General features: G+C 30.7%; 1 protein-coding gene across 2 annotated transcripts in view; it reads right to left on the bottom strand.

Moving 5' to 3' along the window:
* The window catches only part of LOC114325663 (xanthine dehydrogenase-like), a 52,960-nt gene that overhangs the window by 15,039 nt on the left and 21,246 nt on the right, over positions 1-16,675 (bottom strand). The window lies entirely within an intron of this gene.

Here is a 16,675-nt window from a genome sequence, read left to right as displayed (position 1 = left end):
GACATAAACTAAAGAAAAAAATCACAGAAGTTAATCCAAAATAAGAAAGGAAGGATAATCCTCTCACATAAGGAACACCCCTTAGATGTTCGTAGGCGGAGTACTCATAAAAAACTACCTAATCAAATATAGTTGAAATACAGTTCAATAGTCTTTAACTCTTAGATTCAACAGTGTTCAAGAATCGTCAATAGAATCAGAGAATGCCTGGAAGTAAAATGGGTCACAAAACAAGCTTTTGATGAATCCGTTCACACAGGAATTGAATTTCCTGTTTCCTGGTTTCCCCAGGAATTGAATTTCCCTACTTCTTTGTCTTCTTTTGGCATCATAACCCTGGATGGGTATTTGCCTATCTGGTTATGTCCTTCCATAGATCTCCCTTGCGCCCTTCTCATCCATTGTCTCATGTTCATGGTTTTAAGGCCGTCTTCCATGTCATCCAACCATCTCATTCTGGTCCTTCGTTTTTTCGCTTTCCTATCAAGTTCCATTTTAATAGTTTCTTTATTATTTTTTCATCTTCTTGTCCCTGCATATATCTGCCATGGGAGTCTTTGCCTTCTCACAAATCTTACAATATCATGCCTTCAGTCAATTCCTTAACCTCGTCGTTTCTACTGATTCTCCATGTGCCGCCTTCCTCTTGCATCGGACTATATATTTTCTCAGAATTGCCCTACTAGACTAGGGCGCATCTGTAAAAATATTAGTACATTTGGATGTTGAGAGGTGACTCAAATTTTTTTTGCAGAAATTGCTTGAAAATAAATCAAATAATAATATTTGAGTTATCCTCCCTCTCAAAAAGGTCCGGAACATTGTTTAAATAATCAAAATGTCAAAAAATTAAGGAAAAATTCAATTTTTTTCTTGGTTTTTTGATTATAACTTTAAAAGTATTCATTTCCGAGAAAAGTTGTACTGACATAAAAGTTGCGTAATTAAATTTCCTACAATATAAAATTGGTTAAAAATTTAAAAAATAGTCACCCTTGCTGCAAAATAGCAATAATTGTGAAAAAAACATACAAAAACAAGTATTAGAATTTTACGGTTTTCAACCATTTATGCTACACTTAGGACCTTCATATTTCACCCAAAAAACTTTGTGATACAGTAAAACAACACTGTAAATTTGATCAAGATTGGTTCAATAGATTTTGCAAAACAAATTTTGCAATCCAGCTTTCGTAAAGAAAATTCATTTTTTCAAAATGTTACAGGACTGAAAATAAAGCAGATAGCAAGTTGAAATTTTTTTTTCTTATAGAAGTGTACTGTACCTTTTATATGCAATTTTGCAAAATTAAAATCGATTAACACAACGGCGTCAGGAATTTTTTTAAATAAACATTAATTATTGGTGCTACGCGCAGGACAGCGGATAGTTTGCTCTGATTGGGCATTCCAATGACCTTTGATAATGATTGATACATTTTAATTTTTATTACATTTCGATATAAATAAATAAATTTGTTTATTGAAAAATAAAAACATATACTCTATCTTTTGAAATAACACTTTTATTAGCAAACATTTTCTTTGTCCATATATTTTAACTTAAAAAATAAAAGTTTATTATTTTTAAACATATGCAATTGTTTAAACAATATTTCACAAACAATAATAAAATTAGTTTGATTTTTGTGGAATTAAAATATTAAAATACAACAAAATATAGAGTAAGAAAATAATATATTAGATAAAGATTGGAAGAAATTTTGGTGGAAATCAACTTGTGTGAATCGAACACCGCTGTCCTGCGCGTAGCACCAAAAATTATTGTTTATTTCAAAAAAATTTTCTGACGCCGTGGTAATTAATCGATTTTAATTTTAAAAATTGCAAATGAAAGGTACAGTACACTTCTATAAGCAAAAAAAATTGACTTGCTATCTGCTTTATTTTCAGTCCTGTAACATTTTGAAAAAATGAATTTTTTTGCGAAAGCTGGATTGCAAAATTTATTTTGCAAAATCTATTGAACCGATCTTGATGAAATTTACAGTATTGTTTTACTGTATCATAAAGTTGTTGTCGGTGAAATATGAAGGTCCTAAGTGTAGTATAAATGGTTGAAAAACTTAAAATGGGAATAGTTGTTTTTGTATGGTTTTTTCGCAATTATTGCTATTTTTCAACTAGGGTAACTATTTTTTAAATTTTTAACCAATTCCATATTGTAGGAAATTTAATTACGCAACTTTTATGTCGATACAACTTTTCTCGGAAATTAATATTTTTAAAGTTATAATCAAATAACGAAGAAAAAATCGAATTTTTCCTTCAATTTTTGACATTTTGATTATTTAAACAATGTTCCGGACCTTTTTGAGAGGGAGGATAACTAAAATATTATTATTTGATTTATTTTCAAGCAATTTCTGCAAAAAAAATTGAGTCACCTCCCAACGTCCATCTCAAAACAGATGCGCCCTAGACTATACAAGCTGTCCACATTTCTCTCGTTTGTTATTTGGGTGACCATTGCTGTTACTGTCTTCTTGTTTATCTAATTATAATTGGAAACAAAGGAAGAGTAAGAAAAATATGGAATCTATGACGCCTTATACAAAGAATATGATCGAGGTCCACGTCATGACGCCAAATAATTTCTAGGGATGGGGATCGTAATGTGAAATTTGGCAAAGAACAATTGGAAATTTGTTTTTGGTGCTATGTATTTCTAAAATATAGAAATGACATATGTTTCATATTTAAAAGGTTAATGGAAATATATAATAGTACATTATATACCGCGGGACTGAAGTAGTACATTTAATCCTGAAGGTAAAGTTTATGGCCCGACCGCAGGGAGGGCCATAATTTACCTGAAGGATTAAATGTACTTCAGTCGCAAGGTATATACGATACTTTTCGTACTTCCGGTATGATTTTATTAATTATTTCAATAATTTCAATCAGTTTTTTCTCTCTTCAACTCATTTAATAAACTGTCTTTAAAATAAGTTACCATAGTAACATTGCGTTGTGACAGTTATAATTTAGAAACATTGTCATTACTAGTGTCATTGTAAAGAAACATTGTTATTGATAATTATTGGTATCATGAGTGAAGAAGGTGTATCTGATATTGATAAAAGAGCAGCCGAAGTAGGTGAAGAATTGTTACCACCGAAATCTAGAAAACTATACGAGCAGCAGTACGATGCTTTTAAAAAGTGGTGCCGCTTAAAAAATGTGAGATAACCTACTGAAAATGCGCTGTTAGTCTACTTCGATGATAAATCAAAAGCGGTTTGTGCCTCAACTCTCTGGGCACATTACTCAATGCTGAAATCGGTTATTAACATTAGAGAAGATATTGATATAAGTAAATTTCCAAAATTATTAGCTTTTTTGAAGAGAAGAAATGAGGGATTTAAGCCAAAGAAGTCAAGAATTCTCACGTCTGAGCAGGTAGATCAGTTCTTACGGGAGGCTCCGGATGATAAATATTTAATGCTTAAGGTAAATTTGGAAATTTGTTTATATTCAGAAATTTTAAGAAATCAATTTTTTTGTAGGTTGCACTTATTTTGGGCGTTGCGGGAGCTTGTCGTGGAAAAGAGTTGGTTGATTTAGAAATCGACGATGTGAGAGATTTGGGCGATTCCTTCCTAATTGCGATTAGAAACACCAAAAATAAAATTGACCGAAATTTTGTGATCAAAAATTCAGAAAACAGTGCCATCAGTTTTGTGGCGATATTTCGGAAATATGTGGCATTGCGAAAGACAGGGACAACTCATTCAAAATTTTTTGTTCAATACATCAACAAAGAATGTACTACGCGAGTAGTAGGAAAAAACATGTTTGGTACAATTCCACGGCAAATAGCAGCTTTCTTGAAATTAGAAAATGCGACGTCTTATACGGGACATTGTTTTAGACGCACATCTGCGTCTTTGTTAGCTGATTCGGGAGCAACAATAGACGTGCTGAAGAGACATGGAGGATGGAAATCCTCCAACGTGGCCGAGGGATATATTGAATCGTCTATTAAAAATAAACAAAAAATTTCAGATAAAATATTTGGTCAAGTCGCCGATTCGTCCACTATAGTTATGCCACAGTCCTCATTCTCGCTTCCTGTTTCCGCAGGATCTTCGAAACAAACACCAGTTCAATATGAAAAGGACCTATCTGTTACTCGTCAGTTACCTGCTGCATTAACCCAGGAAAGACTGGTCAATATGACGAACTGTCACAATATTAATTTGAATATTAACGTTAATTACCATTCTAATTAATTATATTTTTCAATAAAATATCCCTTAAATTCGTTTGTTTGTGATTTAATCGTTCCGGGAGTTTCGTCAATATTTAATCCCGGAGGGATTAAATGTGACACTTTAGTACCTGTCACAAGGGAGTGAAGTTGTCACTTTAGGCCCGGAAGTACGAAAAAACTCTTACATGTTTTTTAAATTTTGTAAAAATAATTTATATTTTAAAAGTTATTCGATCAAATGTCGCTTAATTCGTTAATGATTTTTTAAGATGTGCATGAGGTAAGATCCAAATACAGGATTAAAAGACATCGGTATTTGGCGCTTAATCTGATGTTTCAGAATAAAAAGTACGTGTTATAATAAGGTTTTATTGAATTTTTCGCTTTAATACGTATAAAAAGTTATACCGTTTACATAGAAAATACACCAAAAACAATCCTCTACGATTGGTCTTCAATATCGAAATCAATGATCCATTAAAGCCGTCAATGTCATCTTGAATGCCTTCATTCCCTACAATGTTTTCAAGTTTTTAGCATCCAATAGAATAAGTTCCAATAACGAATTCTGTACATCTGGTTTAGTCCATTGAAATGTTACATTTAGTGTGCATTTCTTAGAGGAGTCAATTTTATTTGTTTAATGTGTAGGGGGGCTCAGTAGAAGCTTAAGTTCAAGTTTTTGGGGTTGAGACCCTTGTCCCCCGGCCGCCATCTTGGAAAAAGAGGTGCAAAGGGCTCTCGCGCTGTATCTCCAAAACTAGCAATCGTACAGAAAAGTTAATGACACATGAAATGTAGCAAATTAAATTTCCTATAATTTTATATTTATTACTTTTTATCGTCAAGTGACCAACAAAAAAGTTATAAACAAAAATAAGAGAAAATTTTGTAAGAAGTTTCCTTTTGGAGGTTATAACTTTTTTTCCGTTCATTTGACAATAAAATAACATCTGAAGCTATTTTCTTGTGGCATTTTTACAATTTTAACTATTTAGAATGGGAAATAAGCCACAATATTATTAAAAAATGATTTTTATTAACGTTTCGACGCCCAAATCGGGTGCCGTTGTCAAAATACAAAATACTATTAATATAAACAAAAATGTTGTTGCTTAGTAAAAAAATTCTTCTAATAATTTATTTAATTTGACTCATTTATATCGGCAATTCAGATACATATGATACATTTTAAAGTAGAAGACTTTAAAATGATATTGCCAATATTTATGAGTTGCGTTCCTGGGACGACTTTACTGAAAGATAGTTCATTCGATTACATGAAATCAACCCCAACTCAAACGTTAATAAAAATCATTTTTTAATAATATTGTGGCTTATTTCCCATTCTAAATAGTTAAAAAATAACATCATAGCGATATAGCGATTTTGTAGAGGATTTTTCAATGAACAATTTTCACTATAAAGTTGTTTAATTTTATTTATAATCTAGGTTTTACAGCGCTCCAAACTTGACCAGATTCTCGAATTCTCATAGGAATACAATACTTTTCTATCTATATATTAGGTGAGCGGCATCAACCGTTATGCCGACCACGAAAATCAAATTTAAGGTGAATGACCAATTTTAGTCTATTTTTTTGTTTTCGAGGTCGCTGAATCCGAATATAAAGTTTATTTTTATCTAGAGTTGGTGGAACATGTTCAAAAATCAAATTTTATACAAAAATGCAAAAAATCAATTTTGATGATTTTTCAAATTTACCTCGCTGTATCTTTGGTCGCTGTAAATATTTCCTTTTGAAAATTTTACTGTGTCATCTTTGAAATAGGTAGATAACAATGAAATTTGTCCGAAATGTTTAAACACATTAAAAAAGGAGTTGTTAATTTCTAAACATTTTGTCATCATATTTTGTTAGTTTCATGTTTACTTAAAAAAGTTGAGTGACAAACTTTTTAGTTTATAATTTTAACCAACACAACAATAAAATATAATTCATGAAGAAGTTTTTTGGAAAATTTTAAGTCAGAATATATACAATAGGAAAAAAGTTATACTACTTCATAGACAATCGGCACACCCCAAAAAAACGCTTATATCTCGAGATCCTGACCACGGTGTACGAATGGCTAATTTTGATCATACTTTATGATTTTGATATCAAAAATCGTTTTTTGCTTTTCTTAAGAATTTTGCATTTTGCGGTTGCGTCATTTTTCTTCTGAACCGGCGAATTTGTCCTCAAACAACTTCTTGGGCTTTTTCTATATATGCTTAGTGTTATAAGTTTTATAATGGGGAGAAAGGTCAAAAATAGATTAATAATAGCATAGGAATGTAAAAATCATAATAAATTGTATAAATAAAAAATATATGTAGATAGAAAAGTAAGCCTAACTTTTGTTTTTATAGGGATACACTATGGGATACACTATGAGCTTTCAAGAATCTGGTCAAGTTTGGAGCGCTGTAAAACCTATATAAATAAATAGAATTAAACAACTTTATAGTGGAAATTGTTCGCTGAAAAACCCTCTACAAAATTGATAAAATGTTATTTTATTTTAAAATGAACTGAAAAAAAGTTATAATCTCCAAACGGAAACTTGTTAAAAAATTTTTTACATATTTTTGTTTATATCTTCTTTGTTGGTCACTTGACGATAAAAAGTAATAGAAACAAAATTGTAGAAAATTTAATTTGCTACATTTTATGTTGAATTAGATTTTCCGTAGGTTTTGTAGTTTACGAGATATACCGCGAAACTCCTTTGCACCCAATTTCCAAGATGGCGGCCGGGGGACAAGGGTGGCGACCCCAAAAACTTGGACTTAAGCTTCTACTGATCCCCCCTATACATTAAAGTAATAAAATTGACTCCTCCAGCAAATGCAAGGTACGGCTTAAAAAATGTAACATTTTAATGGACTAGTTACATTTCTTCTAACTCGTTCACTTATGTCTACTTCTGGAGAATTTCCGCCGTGATTTTTGCTAAAATATATTTTAAAAGGATGTTCTTTCAACAGCAGTATTTTTTAAATTGAAGCTAGTTAATCGAATTCCCATTTATATCATCCTTTCTATTTACAATATTATTTAAATATCGCAAATCCTTTAAACTCTTCTTTTTGTACCATTTGAACCGTTAATTTGTTTCGTGTTCTGCAATTTTTGATAACGGTTATACTCGTATAATACTCCAGGGAAATAAGGTTTTTGTCGGGACACTTGAGCAGCCAGGTTGCAAATGGGTTTTTGGGTACTATATACCTAATACATTATACATACAAAAATGCCCGTCACAGTTCGGACGAGAATTTTAGTTATTAACAAATAAGTGTCAAAAATGGCAGTTTTTCGTTTAAATCGCTACAGGTAAAAATAGGATAATTAAATATCTTATTCATAGTATTCTTCTTTTAGTAGATGAGCCAATGTTTAAAACGGCAGTTTTTAAATTTTGGTCTGATCATTTGTTGCTTCGAAAATTGCAAAATAAAACTAAAATTTCGAAAATAAAAAATTTGCTATAACTTTCGCTAAAGTGACCTTACGACTTTTATATTTCACAAAAAGTTGAGTCAAAGAGACCATATACTGCACAAAAAAATATTAGACGATTCGTCAATTAGTTTAAATTTTATTCAATTTGTTTATCCCAAAGAGCTTTCTTTTGTAATGTTATTGTTCAGAAAATAATAATTATATAGAAATTCTGTGAAAACCACATGAAAGAACAATAGTCTTGTTTTCAAATTATTGAAGAAAATCATTAAAAAGTAATTTTTGTCACTACGAAAACATTTTACTAAAGTAGAGTCATTTTTGGCTTGAAAACAATTTGAATAGCTTTGTTAATATTGACTGTAGAGTAAATTTACCTTGGAATTTCAAAAGATGGTATTTTTACACAAATTTTCAAAAAAAAACTTTCGTCTATGTTAATTACGGTCAACGTTAGCCACTTTTATTATTTAATTCACAGTTACTTCAATATACATAAAATTCTCCTGTAACAGTGTTAGTTACCATACTACTCCGAAACGGCTTGGCCGATTTTTATGAAATTTTACAAGTGTATCCTATGGGACTGAGAATAGGTTTTAATCTATTTTTCATACCCATAAGTTATAAGGGGGGTTGCCCCCCCTGACATTTTTTTTTTATTTTTTTTTGGACAAAATTGTCTATCTTAATTTTATATGCTGTAGGAATAAAAAATACATACAACCCTTAATTTACACTTTTCCATCACCAACCCCTATTTGTTAATACCCATCTATACAGGGTGTTAGTAAATAAGTATGAAAAATTTTAATGACTAATTCTACATGAAAAATTAATGCCAGTTTGCTCTATAAACATATGTCCGCAAATGCTTAGTTTCGGAGATACGGGGTGTTGAAATTTTTATTTCAAACTGCCAATTTATTTATTCCTCTAAGACCAGTTGAGCTGTGAAAATGAAATTTGGTGAGTTTTAGGAGGTAGTTATTACGAATTTTATGACATACAATGAAGAATTTTGTATTCATCATTGGCGCGCCTACGGGCAATGGTCTGAATTATTTTAAAGAAAAAAATAGTACGCCACTGAGATATTTCGAATTAGAAATTATTTTTAATTCCACGTCTAATTTACGATAAAAAACCTCTCTTGCCTTTTTTTCATATGATGCACCGTTTTTATGCAGAAAAATAAAACATCTTGGCGCATATTTTTCATTTCTTATTACATCATCAAGAACTATCCAATATAATAATACTAAACTAGAACAATAACAGAAAATATTACTAATACCATTTCAACTAGGTGCAAAGCTGCAAGAAATGTTTGAAATGATCTCCTTTACAGGTAACAGAAGAATTTTATATTCATCATTGGCGCGCGTACGGGTAATGGTCTGAATTTTTTGAAGAAAAAAATAGTACGCCACTGAGATATGTCAAACTAAAAATCATTTTTGAATTCCTCGTTCAATTGATGACAAAAAATCCTTCTTGCCTTTTTTTCATATGCGGCGCCGTTTTTATGCAAAAAAATTAAACATCTTAACGTTTACAAAGTATTTGAACTTAGTTTCTATGCATATGGAAACTACCTCAAATACTTGGTAAGCGTTAAGATGTTTTATTTTTTTGTATAAAAACGGCGCCTCGTGTGAAAAAAAGGAAAGAAAGATTTTTTATAGTAAATTGAACGAGGAATTCAAAAATGATTTTTAGTTTGACATATCTCAGTGGTGTACTATTTTTTTCTTCAAAAAATTCAGACCATTACCCGTATGCGCGCCGATGATGAATATAAAATTCTTCTGTTATCTGTAAAGGAGATCATTTTAAACATTTCTTGCAGCTTTGCACCTAGTTGAAATCTTATTAGTAATATTTTCTGTTATTGTTCTAGTTTAGTATTATTATATTGGATAGTTCTAGATGATGTATTAAGAAATGAAAAATACGCGCCAGATGTTTTATTTTTCTGCATAAAAACGGTGCATCATATGAAAAAAAGACAAGAGAGGTTTTTTATGATAAATTAGACGTGGAATTTAAAAATAATTTCTAATTCGAAATATCTCAGTGGCGTACTATTTTTTTCTTTAAAATAATTCAGGCCATTGCCCGTAGGCGCGCCAATGATGAATACAAAATTCTAAATTGTATGTCAAAAAATTCGTAATAACTGTCTCCTAAAACTCACCAAATTTCATTTTCATAGCGCTCAACTGGTCTTAGAGCAATAAATAAATTGGCAGTTTGAAATAAAAATTTCAACACCCCGTATCTCCGAAACTAAGCGTTTGCGGACATATGTTTATGGAGCAAACTGGTATTAATTTTTCATGTAGAATGAGCCCTTAAAATTTTTCATACTTATTTACTAACACCCATATTTACATCTATAAAATTCTCCTGTCACAGTGTTAGTTGTCATACTCCTCCGAGACCGCTTGACCGATTTTTATGAAATTATATATGTATATTCGGTAGGTCTTAGAATCGGTCGTAATCTATTTTTCATATCCCTGAGTGATAAGGGGAACTCCCCCTAACATTTTGAAATGTTAGGTGGAGATTTACGTACATAACGTATTCTACAAGACTACGAGTATATACAATTTAAAAAAATTATGGTCAAAATCCATCAACAAGCTCTGGAGATATTAATGGCATCATATGTTTGAAGAATCAGTTTCATTTTTTGAGTGCACGGATTTTAATAATTCATTTCCACCGACCATAAATCGATTTCGTTAGAACGTTATTTTTAAAGCTTTATTAACAACTCTGTTGAAGTTTAAAGTTTACTCAAACTGTTGCACATAAACTATATACCTTCAACTTCGAAATTTCGCTAGTTGGGTTGCTTAATTGTTATAAACAAAGTAGCTGTCAATTAAATAAAAAAAGTGGCTAACTTTGACTGTAATTAACCTAGGCAAAAAGTGTTTTTTTTGAAAATTCGTATAAAAATGCCAGCTTTTCAAATCCCAAAGTAGTTTTAATCTACAGTCAATATTAACAACGTTATTCAAATTGTTTATGAACTAAAAGTGACCCTACTTTATTAATATGTTTTCGGAATAATAGAAATGACTTTTTAATGATTTTTTTAAACACTTTGAAATAATGACTTTTCTTCGTTCATGTGGTTTTCACAGAATTGCTATTACATTACTATTTTCTGAACAATAATATTGCGAAAAAAAAGCTCATTGGGAAAAACAAATTGAATAAAATTTAAACTAATTGACGAATCGTCTTAAAATTTTTTGTGCATTATAAGGACTGTTTGTCTCAACTTTTCGTGCAATATGAAAGTCTTAGGGTCATTTTCACAAAAGTTATAGCAATTTTTTTTATTTTCGAGATTTTAGTTTTATTTTGCAATTTCTGAAGCAACAAATGATCGAAACGAAATTCAAAAACTGCAATTTTAAACATTGGCTCATCTACTACGAGAATAACAGTATAAATAAGATATTTAATTACCCTATTTTTACCCGTAGCGATTTAAAGGAAAAAACTGCCATTTTTGACACTTATTTGTTAATAACTAAATTTCTCGTCCGAACTGTGACGGGCATTGTTGTATGTATAATGTATTAGGTATATAGTACCAAAAAAACCTATTTGCAACCTGGCTGCTCAAGTGTCCCGAACATGGTATATTTTTGCCTTATTTCCCTGGAGTATAATCGTCTGGAGTACCTATATAACCGATTTTGGAGCTTTAGTGCTGACTCTATGTCCCCAGATTCGGTGTCATTGGGCATAAAACTGGGTCCTGATACTAGAAAGCGCATCGTTATTTTTTTTTAAAGATGGTATAAGCTCAAGCGCAGATTTTAAAAGCATTACAATTTTAATATTGAGGTTTTGTCCTCCGCAACTGTCAGACTCTATCAATTCAGTTATGTGAGGTGTTTGGTTCTCTTGCAAATATTTTAAATAAATTGAGCTTACTTCTTGTGCTCCTTTTCCTGCTGTGCCTTCGACCCAAACATAGAAATGACCTCGCCCAGTTTTTCTTAAATATTTACCACAGTTTTGCCACAACTGCCTTTTGTAAAATACGTTGTTCGTTCGTTGGAATTCGTGGTAAAGGTAGGGTTTTTTTCCAAATCAAAAGTCAGTACCTCCACATTTGGTTCATTTTTAGCTTTTTGGAGATCTGAATTTATGAGATTTCTAGCCGCTTTTGCTTCATCTTGATGAGTCTCGGTCTTACAAATTGTTTTTTCTCTTGCTCAGATGCATAAATTTAAATTTTAACTGCAAATTTATCGCATTTATTACATGTGTCATTTTAAAGTCGTTTTCTTTGCAAATTAAAATTCTCATAAAATATGTGTTTATAGTAAGCAAAAGAAACACTATCCCGATGTTCTTCTTTATATAAGTTAAACATTATGTCTACTAAGGTTTCATCACTATTTAAAAAACATCGTTCACTTTGATTTCTACAATAACGCGACCTATATTTTGGAAATTTGCTGATGTGATCAATAATTTTTTATTTTTGATCATCAGGCATTTTTCGATGGGTAGCTGTTTTTTCTCCTCTATGGTCTTTAATTACTTCTGTTGAACAAACTTTTTTTAAATACCGGTCAACTCTTGCCGAGGATATTCTCAAAGTATGAATAAACGTTTTTTAATACATTTATTTATTTTAAAATAACGTATTTTTCTTTGTTTTAATTTGTCTTAAAACTCGAATTTTGTTTTAAAATAACGAATTACACGACAAAGTCGCTTAATTCGATCTCTTGAAAGCTAGAAAATATGTTTGTAATGTGTTTTGTAATAAATAATCAACCGACTATTTGTGGCGCTTGATTCGTTATTACATTTAACAGATGCGGATATTTTTGTTATAGATAATGGATTATATACTATTATTGGCGCTTGATTTGATATTCCACTTTTTGTTGTAAGAGTTTTTAGTTCTTTAAAATCAAATTGGCTTTTAATTCGATATTACAAATCTTAATGTGAGATTTTTCTTAATAAAATATCAAATGTCGCTTAACACAGGTGTTCAAAAACCGCTTTATTTTTTACTTCTTCACAAAAAACACATTTTTATACAACATAGATTTGCACCCTAGCTTTAAGATGGCATTATAATCCGGATTTTGAATTTTTGGCGCTTAATCCGTTATTACATAACGCGGTCTAATTTTTATATCAAACTATAGGGCAATTGCGAGCTTACATGAAGAATCAAACGATAACGAGTTTGAGACTAATAAACTTTGCAATCACCAAAAATATGGATAGTAGAAGGAAAAAGATTTCCCCGTCAAATGATGCACAACGGGACATGGAAATCCCTGATAATGAAACCGTTAACCAGATAGATCATATCCTGATAGATGGAAGGCATTCTTCTGATCATAGTGACGTAAGGAGCTACGGAGATCTAATCACAGATAGTGACCATGTTTTGTAATGGAAAAATTAAAGGAAGAATATCAAACCTAAAGGAAGATACATAATAATATGGATTATTTCATTCATAGGAGATTCTGACCAATAGAAAGCTACAGAAATCTAAATTAAATTGATAATTTTTGATTATTTCATTCATAGGAGATTCTGACCAATACAAAGCTACAGAAATCTTAGTTAAATTGATAATTTTTGATAACTTCGCGTCGTCAAGTATATTACGTCAGATGCCCTTTGTTGCTACGAAAAAATATATTCAGTGACGTTAATGACAATTAATGTTTTAAAAGTTATAAAAGTGATGACTTTCAACCGTAAAATATTTATAACAACTGTCTGTTTAATTGTACTAATTTGTACTTACATAAATAAATTACAATAAAATTTTGGTTTTGAACAGTTTTATTCATGAAATAATCGCAACAAATTGCACTCGATCTCTAAAATTAATATATAATTTTTGCCCTCGTGACACTTTGAAATAATTTCACTCACCTTCGGCTCGTGAAATTAAAACTGTCAAAGTGTCACTCGGGAAAAATTCAATAATTTTATAGCTCTTGTGCAATTACTACTGATTATTTCATTCATAGGAGATTCTGACCAATAGAAAGCTACAGAAATGCAAATTAAGGTGATAATTTTTGATAATATCCCGTCGTCAAGTACATTACGTCAGATGCCCTTCGTTGCTACGAAAAAATACATTCAGTGACATTAATGACAATTAATGTTTTAAAAGTTATAAAAGTGATGACTTTCAACCGTAAAATATTTTATATCAACTGTGTGTTTAACAGTATTAATTTTACTTACATAAATAAATTACAATAAAATTTTCGTTTTGAACAGTTATATTCATGAAATAATCGCAACAAATTGCACTCGATCTCTAAAATTAATATAGAATTTTAGAGCTCTTGTGCAATTACTACTGATAATATGCTTATAGTGCAGTCACTGAAGGTGGATATGAGCTATTACCTCCGATTTCGTTGAACCTCCATCGATTTTCATGAAAATTGGTGAGTAGTTAGAAAATACCTCAAGGAACAAAGGTGGCATGATGCCAACTTGCGCTTTTACCCTGGGGGTGCATGCCACCCCTTCTCGGGGTGAAAATTATTTTATTAAAAATAATACCACAAATCGATAGAGGGATAAATTCTAACCAAATTTGTTATATAAAGTTATTAAAATAAATCAAAACTTTTTGAGTTATTAGACATAAAAAATTTTAATTTTTCATTTATATGGGAAATAAGCCACAATTAAAATGAAAAAAATAATTTTATTAACGTTTCGACGCCCAAATCGGGTGCCGTTGTCAAAATACAAAATATTACTGTAAAATAAAATATAAAATAAATATAAAATAGCTTCAGAACAACATTTAATTTTTCGTGAGAAAAATCCATGTTTTTAACCGATTTTTCATAAATAACTCAAAAACTGTAAGTTTTTAGAAAAAAGTTATTATTACCAAAATTGAAGCTGATAAAAAACGAAATCAAACCATCACCAAAAAACATTTTAGTGTTAATTTAAAGTGAGTTATAGGTAATTGAATATATATTTTTTTCGGCGATTACCCAAATCCAAATATTCAAGCTTAAATAACGGGAAAATTATGCCTTTTATAACATAACGCATTAAACATTTGTCAACGTACTTAAAATATTTCTCAAATGAGCCCCCGAACAAGTTGATAGAATTAAACGTTTATGCACCAAAATTTTTTCAAAATTTATCTTTTAAAAATTTCTCCAAAAAATGGTGTGTTTTTTAACAGCTCCGTCAATTTTTACGATATCAGGTTTGCCTAAAAACCATTTAAAAGCTAATTTCAAGAGATAATAAACAAGGTCAAATTTATCCTTTTAAACCTCTTATATATATATCGGTTTTAAAACGTTCTCCTACGTCTTCCGATGCCTAGTCGCCATTCACTTCGGTCCATCCAAAGGTCTTCATCCAATTCTCTTTCTCTCATTTCTCGATTTATGCCTTCTCTCCAACTCAGGCGGGGTCTTCCTCTTTTTCGTCTACCATGAGGGGTCCACGTTAGGATTTGTTTCGGGAGTCGTTCTTCGGACATTCTTTGTACGTGTCCATACCATCTAAGCTGTTTGGTACTAATGTCATCTACTATTGTGTGTTTCACATTCATTATTTCCCTAATTCTGTTGTTGGTTACCCTTTCTAATCTTGATTTTCCTGCTGAGCGCCTCCAGAAATCCATTTCTGTTGCTTCAAGTTTTCTCTTGTATCTTTCTTTTATTTGCCATACTTCACTGCTGTAAGTGATTATACTCTTAACAATTGTATTGTATATTCTATGTTTGTTGTTGTTTGATATTGACTGGTCCCAGAGGATGCTATTAAGAAGGGTAATTGCTTTTCTTCCCTGGTTGTTTCTTTCTTCTATCGTCCGGTCTACGCTTCCTTCTTGTGTGATGGTCATACCAAGGTATTTATATGCGTCGCAATGTTTAATAATTTCGCCATTCCCCAGTGTAAGGTCCTGCTGTGTCCCACCGATACACATATATTCGGTCTTCTTTATGTTTATTTCCAAACCACCTTTTTTGTACTCCTCTATTAATTTCCTTGTCATATATTCTAAACCTCTTTTAAACCTCTTACTTTTTAAAAATAAAAAGTTAAATAGTCCCGGTTCCGGTTACATGGTTGTCGCAACAAAATTTAAGATTTAAACGTTTCTATCTCGGTTATTTTTTACCCTAGGGAAATAGTCAAAACGGTAGAATATTTAGTACAGAAAAACTAAAATTTGGTTATATATCATTTTTACGTATATTGAGTATTTTTGGAGTTAATATAAAAAGAAAATGAAAATTACAATAATTTTAAAAATTCTGATTTTCTTAAATTATATATTTTTTTCAAAAATATGCATTCTAAACCGGTCAAAATTGTTCAAATCATTACTTATACTAATATAAAGAAATTTTAGTAAGGATTACTATAAATTTTATTTTTTGTGGAAATGGCGTATGTTTTATTTTTCACTTTTTCCTAAAAAATTCGAGACTCTTTTATTTTCATCATAACTTGCTCAATTTTGATGCTATTAACTTCTCCTGGAGCTCATTTGATAGGTATTCCGAAGTACTTTAATAAGTGCATTGCAGGTATATTTTATAAAATGCATTGTTTTCCCGTTATTTAAGCTAAATACTTAGATTTGAGTACTCATCTAAAAAAATATACATTCAATTACCCCTAACTCACTTTCAATTAACATTAGTTTAGTTTTTTAAGCAACGAGTTTATTTCGCTTTTTATTAGCTTCAATTTTGATAATCACAACTTTTTTGTAAAAACTTATAGTTTTTGAGTTATTTATCAAAAATCGGTTAAAAACATGGATTTTTCTCACGAAAAATTAAAATCTTTGATGTTTGATAACTCAACAAGTTTTGATTTATTTTAATAACTTTATATAACAAATTTTGCTTAGAATTTGTCCCTCTATCGATTTATG

Source organism: Diabrotica virgifera, chromosome 4 (assembly GCF_917563875.1).
Source record: "Diabrotica virgifera virgifera chromosome 4, PGI_DIABVI_V3a".
Classification (NCBI taxonomy): domain Eukaryota; kingdom Metazoa; phylum Arthropoda; class Insecta; order Coleoptera; family Chrysomelidae; genus Diabrotica; species Diabrotica virgifera.
Note: the sequence above shows the minus strand (reverse complement) of the source record. Positions and strands in the feature narration are given on the sequence as shown.